Here is a 16006-nt window from a genome sequence, read left to right as displayed (position 1 = left end):
AGCATTCTGAAAGAAAACAACAGATCGCAAATATGCCAAGGGACTTTTATTAAAAAGAAATATATACTGAACAAGAGTAAATACAACAATTAACAATTTGACGTAGTTACAGTTCATATCAGGAAATCAGTCAACTGAAATAAATTCATTAGGCCCTAATCTATGGATTTCACGGGGAGCTGGGCTCAGCCAATCAGAATGAGTTTTTCCCCACAAAATGGCATTATTACCTTGACAAAGGAGAAATGCTCCCTAACAGGGATGTAAACACATTTGAGCAAAATAGACATTTTGTGCATTAGTTAAGTATAGATTAAAAGGGCCTCCCGAGTGGGGATGTCCTTTACCCATCATGCACTAGCAACTCTTGTGGCTTGCCGGGCGCAGTGCACGCTGACACGGGTGTTTCCTTTGACACATTGGTGCTGCTGGCTTAAGTGGGCATTGTGTCAAGAAGCAGTGCACCCTGGTTAGGTTTCGGAGGACGCACGGCTCTTGACCTTCCCTTCTCCCGAGTCCATACGGAAGGTGCAGCGATGAGCCAATTGGAAACCACGAAATTGCGGAGAAAACGGGGTATAAAAACACAAAAGAAACTTAAAAAAAGTGGATTAAATATCCAAAGGCTTCATCATCTACAATATAAATCTATAGCCGTGGATTACATGCATGTTTAAACAGAGGTTGCTATTAGTTACATATTTACATGAATGATTAACATTGGTTAAATTCATGTGGTATCAGTTTTCCCTGAGTGCAAAGCTTTTTGTCTGGGTCAAACCACATGGAGAGTAGTGGTCCGGTTTGATGAACGGTAGTTCAACAGGAAGCTGACCAGGACATGACTTGTTTCCTTCAGCGACGTGAGACAATGTTACACACAACATTACACACTTAAAGAGATCCTGCTGGACAATCGAGTTACAATCACAGCTGGCTTTTCCAGTTTTAGAACAGAGAGCGTCACACCATTTCATTTTCTCTCCTGCCGCACGTCACCGAAATCATAAGGAGAGTATTTTTAAAACGTCCATCTCTGACATCACTGGGCATAATCACACCGAGTGGCAGACTGACGGAGGTCTGTGGGACGGAAATGGTTCTATTTATGTAAAGTGACATTAAGCTAGAGACAAAGTGCCCAATTACAGATCAACTTCCAGCCCCTATGCATTGTGTCCCTCTGAAAGGACTGCGTAGGACTATATGGGTCAGTTGAACAAAGCTGAGACCAAGGTGGAGGTACACCCATATTGCTAATACCTGTCTAATAGTTTTAGGCATCTAAAATGGTTACTGTTGGGAATCGGGAGCGGGGCTTGGGAATCGGGAGCAGGTGCTTGGGAATCGGGAGCAGGTGCTTGGGAATCGGGAGCAGGGCTTGGGAATCGGGAGCAGGGCTTGTGAATCGGGAGCAGGGGCTTGTGAATCGGGAGCAGGGGCTTGTGAATCGGGAGCAGGGGCTTGTGAATCGGGAGCAGGGGCTTGTGAATCGGGAGCAGGGGCTTGTGAATCGGGAGCAGGGGCTTGTGAATCGGGAGCAGGGGCTTGTGAATCGGGAGCAGGGCTTGTGAATCGGGAGCAGGGCTTGTGAATCGGGAGCAGGGGCTTGTGAATCGGGAGCAGGGCTTGTGAATCGGGAGCAGGGGCTTGTGAATCGGGAGCAGGGGCTTGTGAATCGGGAGCAGGGGCTTGTGAATCGGGAGCAGGGGCTTGTGAATCGGGAGCAGGGGCTTGTGAATCGGGAGCAGGGGCTTGTGAATCGGGAGCAGGGCTTGTGAATCGGGAGCAGGGCTTGTGAATCGGGAGCAGGGCTTGTGAATCGGGAGCAGGCATGATGGTGGGAGTTTCTTTTTGCCTTTGTAGACCATCATAACATTCAGCCTCGCTATACTGTAACCTTCTAACCAGAGGGAAGTCTGGAAACTGGACCGTTCAGTCCACCCTTTTGGCTCCTTACTGTACATTCAGCCTCTTCAGCAGTCACACAGCCTCCTACTAACCACACAGGGACGGGTTATTGGGCCATTTTGGAACATTTGTCACATTCAGTTACATTACAAATGGCCTCCCAGCTGCACACACAGATACGTTGGAAAATACTGTGCCATTTGTGTATCTGAGCCTCTTCCCCATCAGTCTCGTCACACACTAAGGCCTGACCACAGAGCAGAGGTGAAACTGACCTGGACACTGGACACATGTTGGCTCCATACACTCAGCCAATTCATCATCACACCAGGACAACCAGGCATTTTAAAAAGCATGACAATTAAAACAAATATATATATATATATAGATCATCACCATAGTTGTTTTGTTCCTTTAAATTGTTAGTTACTATGTAGTAGAGAGGGTACGTTTAATTCCCGGAAACTTCTGGGGAGTTTTTCCAGAAGGAAATAGTTAATCAAATGAATCCGTGTCCATATCAGTTTGAACGTGCCGTTCTACTATAGGTGTCCACTCTGTATGTGGCAGTTTTAAATTTTGACCCCAGTATGTCATGTGTGTGTCCAAGGGGGATGTCCTTCAGGGGCCCAAAATAAACAGTTACGCGGGCAGTCTCCCATCAGTGGGAGGAATCAGAATGTTGTTGACAGGTCAAAAGGTCAAATGTCCTTACGATATAGACCGGTAGAAGGCGGAGAACGTTACATGGGTAACAATCAAAACCCCCATTCTAATAGACACAGTCAGCAGACAAGGCTCACACATACATTTGTCTGTTGACCCACGGAGAGATTCTATTGGTGAATTTAGTGTCAAGTCAGCTCTCTCATTGGTTGATAGTGCTTGAAGGCAGCTCATTGGTGTATTCAGTCGCTGGTGGAAAGACCTCACACGTCGCTCTGTTGACCAAAGACTTTCAAATGGGTGTATTCAGTGACGGTCCGCTCAACGTCAAAGGCCGTCTTCGGCATAAGGTTCACTCATTGGTCTGTCTGAGAACAGGCAGGTCACTTGTGTAATTAGTGGGTGGAGCCTGCCGTTCCAGATCACACATTGGTTTCCAGCCCTTGGAGGCGGTCCATCCTCTGCATGTTGCGCTCAATAGTGGCCTGGCACGTGATTGGTTCAGCACATTCTGACAGGAACCAACCCCTCTCGCCATCACGGAGTCGCTCGCCCTCATACCAGCCTGAAAGAGAGACACAACACTCTATATTCCTTTATTTATCCTTCAGAAAATCACTTCACAGGGCTGAAGGAAACAGTTTCCTGTTCAAAGCAGGAAGTGAGCACTGAGCTAGCTCTTGAACTCTTAAATGGCATCCGTTTGATGCTCTATTCTGTCTGTTCTAGAAAGCCCTTTCACATGAAAGAGATGGTTGCCATGGAGACACAAAGGTAAATTACCTTTAACCTTGAGTTGTGTGACTGTGTGTGTGTGTGCATCAACACTACACAGATACATCTCTTTCAATGATTTTCCAGGGAGAATAGAAACAATGAATGAGAGACCAATAAGAGGGGGTGGAAAGAGAAACAAGAGAGAGGCAGGCAGAGAGAGAGAGACGCAGAGAGAGACGCAGAGAGAAAGAGAGGCAGGCAGAGAGAGAGAGGGAGATGCACAGAGAGAGGCAGAGCGAGAGAGGCAGAGCGAGAGAGGCAGAGCGAGAGGCAGAGAGAGGCAGAGAGAGAGAGAGAGAGAGAGAGAGAGAGAGAGAGAGAGAGAGAGAGAGAGAGAGAGAGAGAGGCAGGCAGAGAGAGAGATAGAGGCAGTCAGAGAGAGAGAGAGAGAGAGAGAGAGAGAGGCAGGCAGAGAGAGAGAGAGAGAGAGAGAGACAGAGAGAGACAGAGAGAGAGAGAGAGAGAGAGAGAGACGCAGAGAGAGAGAGAGAGAGAGAGAGAGAGAGACGCAGAGAGAGAGAGAGACGCAGAGAGAGAGAGAGAGAGAGAGAGAGAGAGAGAGAGAGAGAGAGAGAGACAGAGAGAGAGACAGAGAGAGACGCAGAGAGAGAGACAGAGAGAGAGACAGAGAGAGAGACAGAGAGAGAGACGCAGAGAGAGACGCAGAGAGAGAGAGAGAGAGAGAGACTCAGAGAGAGAGACAGAGAGAGAGAGAGAGAGAGACGCAGAGAGAGACGCAGAGAGAGAGAGAGAGAGAGAGACGCAGAGAGAGAGAGACGCAGAGAGAGAGAGAGAGAGAGAGACTCAGAGAGAGAGAGACGCAGAGAGAGAGAGACGCAGAGAGAGAGGCAGGCAGAGAGAGAAAGGCAGGCAGAGAGAGAAAGGCAGGCAGAGAGAGAAAAAGAGAGAGAGAGAGAGAGGCAGAGAGAGACGCAGGCAGAGAGATAGACACAGGTAGAGAGAGAGAGAGAGAGAGAGAGAGAGAGGCAGAGAGAGAGATGCAGAGAGAGAGATGCAGAGAGAGAGAGAGAGAGAGAGAGAGAGAGAGAGAGAGAGAGAGAGAGAGAGAGAGAGAGAGAGAGAGAGAGAGAGAGAGAGAGAGAGACGCAGAGAGAGAGAGAGAGACGCAGAGAGAGAGAGAGAGACGCAGAGAGAGACAGAGAGAGAGAGACGCAGAGAGAGAGAGAGAGAGAGAGACGCAGAGAGAGAGAGGCAGAGAGAGAGAGGCAGAGAGAGAGACTAACAGTGTAACGTACCATCCTCCACAGTCTGTGACACCAGGACCACGTCAGCCACCTGCAGTGACAGCTCATCAGGCTGCTTGGCTGTGTACGTCCTCGTCACCACCACCTGCATGGCATCTGGGACAACACAAACACAACACAGAGTTAAACTCTAACCCAGAACAACACAAACACAACACAGAGTTAAACTCTGGGACAATACAGACACAACACAGAGTTTACTCTAACCCAGAACAACACAAACACAACACAGAGTTAAACTCTGGGACAATACAGACACAACACAGAGTTTACACTCTAACCCAGGACAACACAAACACAACACAGAGTTAAACTCTGGGACAATACAGACACAACACAGAGTTTACACTCTAACCCAGGACAACACAAACACAACACAGAGTTAAACTCTGGGACAATACAGACACAACACAGAGTTAAACTCCAACCCTAGGACAACACAAACACAACACAGAGTTAAACTCTGGGACAATACAGACACAACAGAGTTTACACTCTAACCCAGGACAACACAAACACAACACAGAGTTAAACTCTGGGACAATACAGACACAACACAGAGTTAAACTCCAACCCTAGGACAACACAAACACAACACAGAGTTAAACTCTGACCCTGGGACAATACAAACATAACAGAGTTTACATTTTAAGTCTGGGACAACACAAACACAACACAGAGTTTAAACTCTGACCCTGGACAACACAGTTAATCCTTCAGTCCTGGCTTTTTAAGTAACAAACTAGTTCTAGAAGTTATAATACTTGTATTTGATCCGTAGCGGTGCTTTTTTGTTTTGTTTATTAAGTTGAATAGAAAAGCCCTGAAAATGTTATGACTCATGTGTTTACTACCAAATGCACAAGAACTGATGAATCATTTAAGCCGTTAAACAGGTTGTACCTCCGAATGCTTTACTGCAGGCAGAGAACAATCCGGAAACCAGTTCACCGCTGAGTTTCATTCTCTCGCTCTAATTAAAGGGATAGTTCGGGATTTTGGCAATTGCTAACTAGCGTTAGGAAAATGACTGGAAGTCTATGGGAACAGCTAGCATGCAATTGCTCCTGTAGACTTACAGTCATTACGCTAACGATAGTTAGCATTGACTTGCAAAACTACCTCTGACTTCCTACATACTGGACGCAGAGACATAAAAAAAATCCCGCAGTATCCCTTTAAGGAGTGATTTAGACAGAAAAGCAGCAGGCCTACAACTTGGATTTGAACACCCCTGTACTACTGTAGACTCCCTCTGACAGGGACACTGTTCCACTACTTCACCACTAGGTGGAGCTGTGGGACTACATGTGCATTCCACTGACCAGTCAAGTTTATATTTTTATTTAACCTTTATTTAACTTGGCAAGTCAGTTAAGAACACATTCTTATTTACAATGACGGTCTACCGGGGAATAGTGGGTTGACTGCCTTGTTCAGGGGCAGAACAACGTATTTTTAACGTGTCAGCTCAGGGATTCGATCTTGCAACCTTTTGGCTACTAGTCCAACGCTCTAACCACTAGGCTACCTGCCGCCCCAAGTCCGACAGTACTGTCTGAAGGTAGAAAGGTGTGTGTGTGTGTGGTGTTGAACTCACTGGTCCGGTCTTGGTTCTTCTCGTCATTGCTACTCTGACCCAGAGCAGTGATCCAGCGAGCACACTCATTCCTGTTGGACAGACAAGCATCATTTTACAACCCTTTTCAATGCTTTCTGTCTTACTTGTCAGTGAGTCATTCGTCATAACAATATACATGTTCGTGTGGCCAGGAAAAAACATTTCAGTTTTACTTTCCTTTTCCCCCCATAGCTGATGCTGTCAACCCAGGGGCCTGTTTCAACAAGTTAATGGAATCAGTCAATACATTTGACTTTTACATTTCAGTCATGAAGCAGACACTTTTTTTTCAGAGCGACATAGGATACAATCCTGAGGACAAGTATCGCAGGATAGCATCGCACAACACCAACCTCACAGCATCACACACACACAACCTCACAGCATCACACACACCAACCTCACAGCATCACACACACAACAGCATCACACACACACACCAACCTCACAGCATCACACACACAACAACCTCACAGCATCACACACACCAACCTCACAGCATCACACACACCAACCTCACAGCATCACACGCACCAACCTCACAGCATCACACGCACCAACCTCACAGCATCACACGCACCAACCTCACAGCGTCACACACACACAACCTCACAGCATCACACACACCAACCTCACAGCATCACACACACACACCAACCTCACAGCATCGCACAACACCAACCTCACAGCATCACACACACACACCAACCTCACAGCATCACACACACACACACCAACCTCACAGCATCACACACACACCAACCTCACAGCATCACACACACAACAACCTCACAGCATCACACACACCAACCTCACAGCATCACACACAACAACCTCACAGCATCACACACACACACCAACCTCACAGCATCAAACACACCAACCTCACAGCATCACAAACACCAACCTCACAGCATCACACACACCAACCGCACAGCATCACACACACACCAACCTCAAAGCATCACACACACCAACCTCATAGCATCACACAACAACCTCACAGCATCACACACACAACCTCACCGCATCACACACACAACAACCTCACAACATCACACACACAACCTCACAGCATCACACACACAACCTCGCAGCATCACACACACCAACCTCGCAGCATCACACACACCAACCTCGCAGCATCACACACACCAACCTCGCAGCATCACACACAACAACCTCACAGCATCACACACATAACAACCTCACAGCATCACACACCACAACCTCACAGCATCACACACACTACAACCTCACAGCATCACACACACCAACCTCACAGCATCACACACACCAACCTCACAGCATCACACACACCAACCTCACAGCATCACACACACCAACCTCACAGCATCACACACACACCAACCTCACAGCATCACACACACACCAACCTCACAGCATCGCACACTACAACCTCACAGTATCACACACACACCAACCTCACAGTATCACACACACACCAACCTCACAGCATCACACACACACCAACCTCACAGCATCGCACACACCAACCTCACAGCATCGCACACACCAACCTCACAGCATCGCACACACCAACCTCACAGCATCGCACACAACAACCTCACAGCATCGCGCACACCAACCTCACAGCATCGCGCACACCAACCTCACAGCATCACGCACACCAACCTCACAGCATCACACGCACACCAACCTCACAGCATCACACACACACCAACCTCACAGCATCACACACACCAACCTCACAGCATCACACACAACAACCTCACAGCATCACACACACCAACCTCACAGCATCACGCACACCAACCTCACAGCAACACGCACACCAACCTCACAGCAACACGCACACCAACCTCACAGCATCACACGCACACCAACCTCACAGCATCACACGCACACCAACCTCACAGCATCACACGCACACCAACCTCACAGCATCACGCACACCAACCTCACAGCATCACGCACACCAACCTCACAGCATCACGCACACCAACCTCACAGCATCACGCACAACAACCTCACAGCATCACACACAACAACCTCACAGCATCACACACACACACCAACCTCACAGCATCACACACACACACCAACCTCACAGCATCACACACACACACCAACCTCACAGCATCACACACACACACCAACCTCACAGCATCACACACACACACCAACCTCACAGCATCACACACACCAACCTCACAGCATCAGTCACACCAACCTCACAGCATCAGTCACACCAACCTCACAGCATCACACACACACCAACCTCACAGCATCGCACACAACAACCTCACAGCATCGCACACAACAACCTCACAGCATCGCACACACCAACCTCACAGCATCACACACACCAACCTCACCGCATCACACACACCAACCTCACCGCATCACACACACCAACCTCACAGCATCACACACACCAACCTCACAGCATCACACACACCAACCTCACAGCATCACACACACCAACCTCACAGCATCACACACACTAACCTCACAGCATCACACACACACCAACCTCACAGCATCGCACACTACAACCTCACAGCATCGCACACAACAACCTCACAGCATCGCACACAACAACCTCACAGCATCACACGCACAACAACCTCACAGCATCACACACCAACCTCACAGCATCACACACACACACCAACCTCACAGCATCACACACAACAACCTCACAGCATCACACACACCAACCTCACAGCATCACACACACCAACCTCACAGCATCACACAACAACCTCACAGCATCACACACTACAACCTCACAGCATCACACACTACAACCTCACAGCATCACACACACCAACCTCACAGCATCACACACACCAACCTCACAGCATCACACACACCAACCTCACAGCATCACACACAACAACCTCACAGCATCACACACAACAACCTCACAGCATCACACACAACAACCTCACAGCATCACACACACACCAACCTCACAGCATCACACACAACAACCTCGCCGCATCACACACACACCAACCTCACCGCATCACACACACACCAACCTCACCGCATCACACACACACCAACCTCACAGCATCACACACAACAACCTCACAGCATCACACACACCAACCTCACAGCATCACACACAACAACCTTACAGCATCACACACAACAACCTTACAGCATCACACACACTACAACCTCACAGCATCACACACAACAACCTCACAGCATCACACACACACACCAACCTCACATCATCACACACACACCAACCTCACAGCATCACACACAACAACCTCACAGCATCACACACAACAACCTCACAGCATCACACACATCAACCTCACAGCATCACACACACCAACCTCACAGCATCACACACACACCAACCTCACAGCATCACACACACACTAACCTCACAGCATCACACACACACACCAACCTCACAGCATCACACACACCAACCTCACAGCATCACACACACCAACCTCACAGCATCACACACACCAACCTCACAGCATCACACACACCAACCTCACAGCATCACACACTACAACCTCACAGCATCACACACACCAACCTCACAGCATCACACACACCAACCTCACAGCATCACACACACCAACCTCACAGCATCACACACAACAACCTCACCGCATCACACACACCAACCTCACCGCATCACACACACACCAACCTCACCGCATCACACACACCAACCTCACAGCATCACACACACCAACCTCACAGCATCACACACACACCAACCTCACAGCATCACACACACACCAACCTCACAGCATCACACACACACCAACCTCACAGCATCACACACACACCAACCTCACAGCATCACACACACCAACCTCACAGCATCACACACAACAACCTCACAGCATCACACACACAACAACCTCACAGCATCACACACACAACAACCTCACAGCATCACACACACAACAACCTCACAGCATCACACACACTACAACCTCACAGCATCACACACACTACAACCTCACAGCATCACACATACAACAACCTCACAGCATCACACACACAACAACCTCACAGCATCACACACACAACAACCTCACAGCATCACACACACAACAACCTCACAGCATCACACACACTACAACCTCACAGCATCACACACACTACAACCTCACAGTATCACACACACCAACCTCACAGCATCACACATACCAACCTCACAGCATCAAACACACCAACCTCACAGCATCACACACACCAACCTCACAGCATCACACACACCAACCTCACAGCATCACACACACAACAACCTCACAGCATCACACACACAACCTCACAGCATCACACACACCACAACCTCACAGCATCACACACACCACAACCTCACAGCATCACACACACCAACCTCACAGCATCACACACACCAACCTCACAGCATCACACACAACAACCTCACAGCATCACACACACCAACCTCACAGCATCCCACACACAACAACCTCACAGCATCACACACACACCAACCTCACAGCATCACACACACCAACCTCACAGCATCACACACACCAACCTCACAGCATCACACACACCAACTTCACAGATTCACACACACCACAACTTCACAGATTCACACACACCACAACCTCACAGCATCACACACACCACAACCTCACAGCATCACACACACCACAACCTCACAGCATCACACACACCACAACCTCACAGCATCACACACACACCAACCTCACAGCATCACACACACAACAACCTCACAGCATCACAGACACCAAACTCACAGCATCACAGACACCAACCTCACAGCATCACACACACAACAACCTCACAGCATCACACACACCACAACCTCACAGCATCACACACACCAACCTCACAGCATCACACACACCAACCTCACAGCATCACACACACCAACCTCACAGCATCACACACATCAACCTCACAGCATCACACACACCAACCTCACAGCATCACACACACCAACCTCACAGCATCACACACACCAACCTCACAGCATCACACACACCAACCTCACAGCATCAGTCACACCAACCTCACAGCATCAAACACACACACCAACCTCACAGCATCGCACACACCAACCTCACAGCATCGCACACACCAACCTCACAGCATCGCACACACCAACCTCAGCGCATCACACACACCAACCTCACAGCATCACACACACCAACCTCACAGCATCACACACACACCAACCTCACAGCATCACACACACTAACCTCAAAGCATCACACACACACCAACCTCACAGCATCGCACACTACAACCTCACAGCATCGCACACAACAACCTCACGGCATCGCACACAACAACCTCACGGCATCACACGCACAACAACCTCACAGCATCACACACACACCAACCTCACAGCATCACACACACACACCAACCTCACAGCATCACACACACCAACCTCACAGCATCACACACACCAACCTCAAAGCATCACACACACCAACCTCACAGCATCACACACACCAACCTCACAGCATCACACACACCAACCTCACAGCATCACACAACAACCTCACAGCATCACACACACCAACCTCACAGCATCACACACACACCAACCTCACAGCATCACACACTACAACCTCACAGCATCACACACTACAACCTCACAGCATCACACACACCAACCTCACAGCATCACACACACCAACCTCACAGCATCACACACACCAACCTCACAGCATCACACACACCAACCTCACAGCATCACACACACCAACCTCACAGCATCACACACACCAACCTCACAGCATCACACACACCAACCTCACAGCATCACACACAACAACCTCACAGCATCACACACAACAACCTCACAGCATCACACACAACAACCTCACAGCATCACACACACACCAACCTCACAGCATCACACACAACAACCTCGCCGCATTACACACACACCAACCTCACCGCATCACACACACACCAACCTCACCGCATCACACACACACCAACCTCACAGCATCACACACAACAACCTCACAGCATCACACACAACAACCTCACAGCATCACACACAACAACCTTACAGCATCACACACAACAACCTCACAGCATCACACACACTACAACCTCACAGCATCACACACAACAACCTTACAGCATCACACACAACAACCTCACAGCATCACACACACTACAACCTCACAGCATCACACACACCAACCTCACAGCATCACACACACACCAACCTCACATCATCACACACACACCAACCTCACAGCATCACACACAACAACCTCACAGCATCACACACAACAACCTCACAGCATCACACACATCAACCTCACAGCATCACACACACCAACCTCACAGCATCACACACACACCAACCTCACAGCATCACACACACACCAACCTCACAGCATCACACACACACCAACCTCACAGCATCGCACACTACAACCTCACAGCATCACACACAACAACCTCACAGCATCACACACATCAACCTCACAGCATCACACACACCAACCTCACAGCATCACACACACACCAACCTCACAGCATCACACACACACCAACCTCACAGCATCACACACACACACCAACCTCACAGCATCACACACACCAACCTCACAGCATCACACACACCAACCTCACAGCATCACACACACCAACCTCACAGCATCACACACACCAACCTCACAGCATCACACACTACAACCTCACAGCATCACACACACCAACCTCACAGCATCACACACACCAACCTCACAGCATCACACACACCAACCTCACAGCATCACACACAACAACCTCACCGCATCACACACACCAACCTCACCGCATCACACACACACCAACCTCACCGCATCACACACACCAACCTCACAGCATCACACACACCAACCTCACAGCATCACACACACACCAACCTCACAGCATCACACACATACCAACCTCACAGCATCACACACACACCAACCTCACAGCATCACACACACACCAACCTCACAGCATCACACACACAACAACCTCACAGCATCACACACACAACAACCTCACAGCATCACACACACAACAACCTCACAGCATCACACACACAACAACCTCACAGCATCACACACACTACAACCTCACAGCATCACACACACTACAACCTCACAGCATCACACATACAACAACCTCACAGCATCACACACACAACAACCTCACAGCATCACACACACAACAACCTCACAGCATCACACACACAACAACCTCACAGCATCACACACACTACAACCTCACAGCATCACACACACTACAACCTCACAGTATCACACACACCAACCTCACAGCATCACACATACCAACCTCACAGCATCAAACACACCAACCTCACAGCATCACACACACCAACCTCACAGCATCACACACACAACAACCTCACAGCATCACACACACAACCTCACAGCATCACACACACCACAACCTCACAGCATCACACACACCACAACCTCACAGCATCACACACACCAACCTCACAGCATCACACACACCAACCTCACAGCATCACACACAACAACCTCACAGCATCACACACACCAACCTCACAGCATCCCACACACAACAACCTCACAGCATCACACACACACCAACCTCACAGCATCACACACACCAACCTCACAGCATCACACACACCAACCTCACAGCATCACACACACCAACTTCACAGATTCACACACACCACAACCTCACAGCATCACACACACCACAACCTCACAGCATCACACACACCACAACCTCACAGCATCACACACACCACAACCTCACAGCATCACACACACACCAACCTCACAGCATCACACACACAACAACCTCACAGCATCACAGACACCAACCTCACAGCATCACAGACACCAACCTCACAGCATCACACACACAACAACCTCACAGCATCACACACACCACAACCTCACAGCATCACACACACCAACCTCACAGCATCACACACACCAACCTCACAGCATCACACACAACAACCTCACAGCATCACACACACCAACCTCACAGCATCCCACACACCAACCTCACAGCATCCCACACACAACAACCTCACAGCATCACACACACACCAACCTCACAGCATCACACACACCAACCTCACAGCATCACACACACCAACCTCACAGCATCACACACACCAACTTCACAGATTCACACACACCACAACCTCACAGCATCACACACACCACAACCTCACAGCATCACACACACCACAACCTCACAGCATCACACACACCACAACCTCACAGCATCACACACACACCAACCTCACAGCATCACACACACAACAACCTCACAGCATCACAGACACCAACCTCACAGCATCACAGACACCAACCTCACAGCATCACACACACAACAACCTCACAGCATCACACACACCACAACCTCACAGCATCACACACACCAACCTCACAGCATCACACACACCAACCTCACAGCATCACACACACCAACCTCACAGCATCACACACATCAACCTCACAGCATCACACACACCAACCTCACAGCATCACACACACCAACCTCACAGCATCACACACACCAACCTCACAGCATCACACACACCAACCTCACAGCATCAGTCACACCAACCTCACAGCATCAAACACACACACCAACCTCACAGCATCGCACACACCAACCTCACAGCATCGCACACACCAACCTCACAGCATCGCACACACCAACCTCAGCGCATCACACACACCAACCTCACAGCATCACACACACCAACCTCACAGCATCACACACACACCAACCTCACAGCATCACACACACTAACCTCAAAGCATCACACACACACCAACCTCACAGCATCGCACACTACAACCTCACAGCATCGCACACAACAACCTCACGGCATCGCACACAACAACCTCACGGCATCACACGCACAACAACCTCACAGCATCACACACACACCAACCTCACAGCATCACACACACACACCAACCTCACAGCATCACACACACCAACCTCACAGCATCACACACACCAACCTCACAGCATCACACACACCAACCTCACAGCATCACACACACCAACCTCACAGCATCACACACACCAACCTCACAGCATCACACAACAACCTCACAGCATCACACACACCAACCTCACAGCATCACACACACACCAACCTCACAGCATCACACACTACAACCTCACAGCATCACACACTACAACCTCACAGCATCACACACACCAACCTCACAGCATCACACACACCAACCTCACAGCATCACACACACCAACCTCACAGCATCACACACACCAACCTCACAGCATCACACACACCAACCTCACAGCATCACACACACCAACCTCACAGCATCACACACACCAACCTCACAGCATCACACACACCAACCTCACAGCATCACACACAACAACCTCACAGCATCACACACAACAACCTCACAGCATCACACACAACAACCTCACAGCATCACACACACACCAACCTCACAGCATCACACACAACAACCTCGCCGCATTACACACACACCAACCTCACCGCATCACACACACACCAACCTCACCGCATCACACACACACCAACCTCACAGCATCACACACAACAACCTCACAGCATCACACACAACAACCTCACAGCATCACACACAACAACCTTACAGCATCACACACAACAACCTCACAGCATCACACACACTACAACCTCACAGCATCACACACAACAACCTTACAGCATCACACACAACAACCTCACAGCATCATACACACT

At 49.3% G+C, this 16006-nt stretch overlaps 1 long non-coding RNA gene across 7 annotated transcripts; it reads right to left on the bottom strand.

Annotated features, from left to right (window-relative positions):
* Nucleotides 1-28: 28 nt before the first annotated feature.
* LOC129831658 (uncharacterized) lies at nt 29-13152 on the bottom strand. 7 transcript variants are annotated; one of them, XR_008755796.1, is made up of 6 exons: nt 11827-13152; nt 9465-11778; nt 7897-9199; nt 6220-7124; nt 4611-4715; nt 29-3142 (listed from the first exon to the last, which is right to left on the bottom strand). It is a non-coding gene; the product is annotated as an uncharacterized LOC129831658 (long non-coding RNA). The 7 variants fall into 7 exon arrangements; XR_008755797.1 differs by having other exon boundaries at nt 6220-7518; nt 7970-9199; XR_008755795.1 differs by having other exon boundaries at nt 6220-8061; nt 8110-9199.
* Nucleotides 13153-16006: the final 2854 nt, after the last annotated feature.

Source organism: Salvelinus fontinalis, chromosome 33 (genome assembly GCF_029448725.1).
Source record: "Salvelinus fontinalis isolate EN_2023a chromosome 33, ASM2944872v1, whole genome shotgun sequence".
NCBI classification, from domain to species: domain Eukaryota; kingdom Metazoa; phylum Chordata; class Actinopteri; order Salmoniformes; family Salmonidae; genus Salvelinus; species Salvelinus fontinalis.
This window is presented reverse-complemented; position numbering and strand designations above follow the sequence as displayed.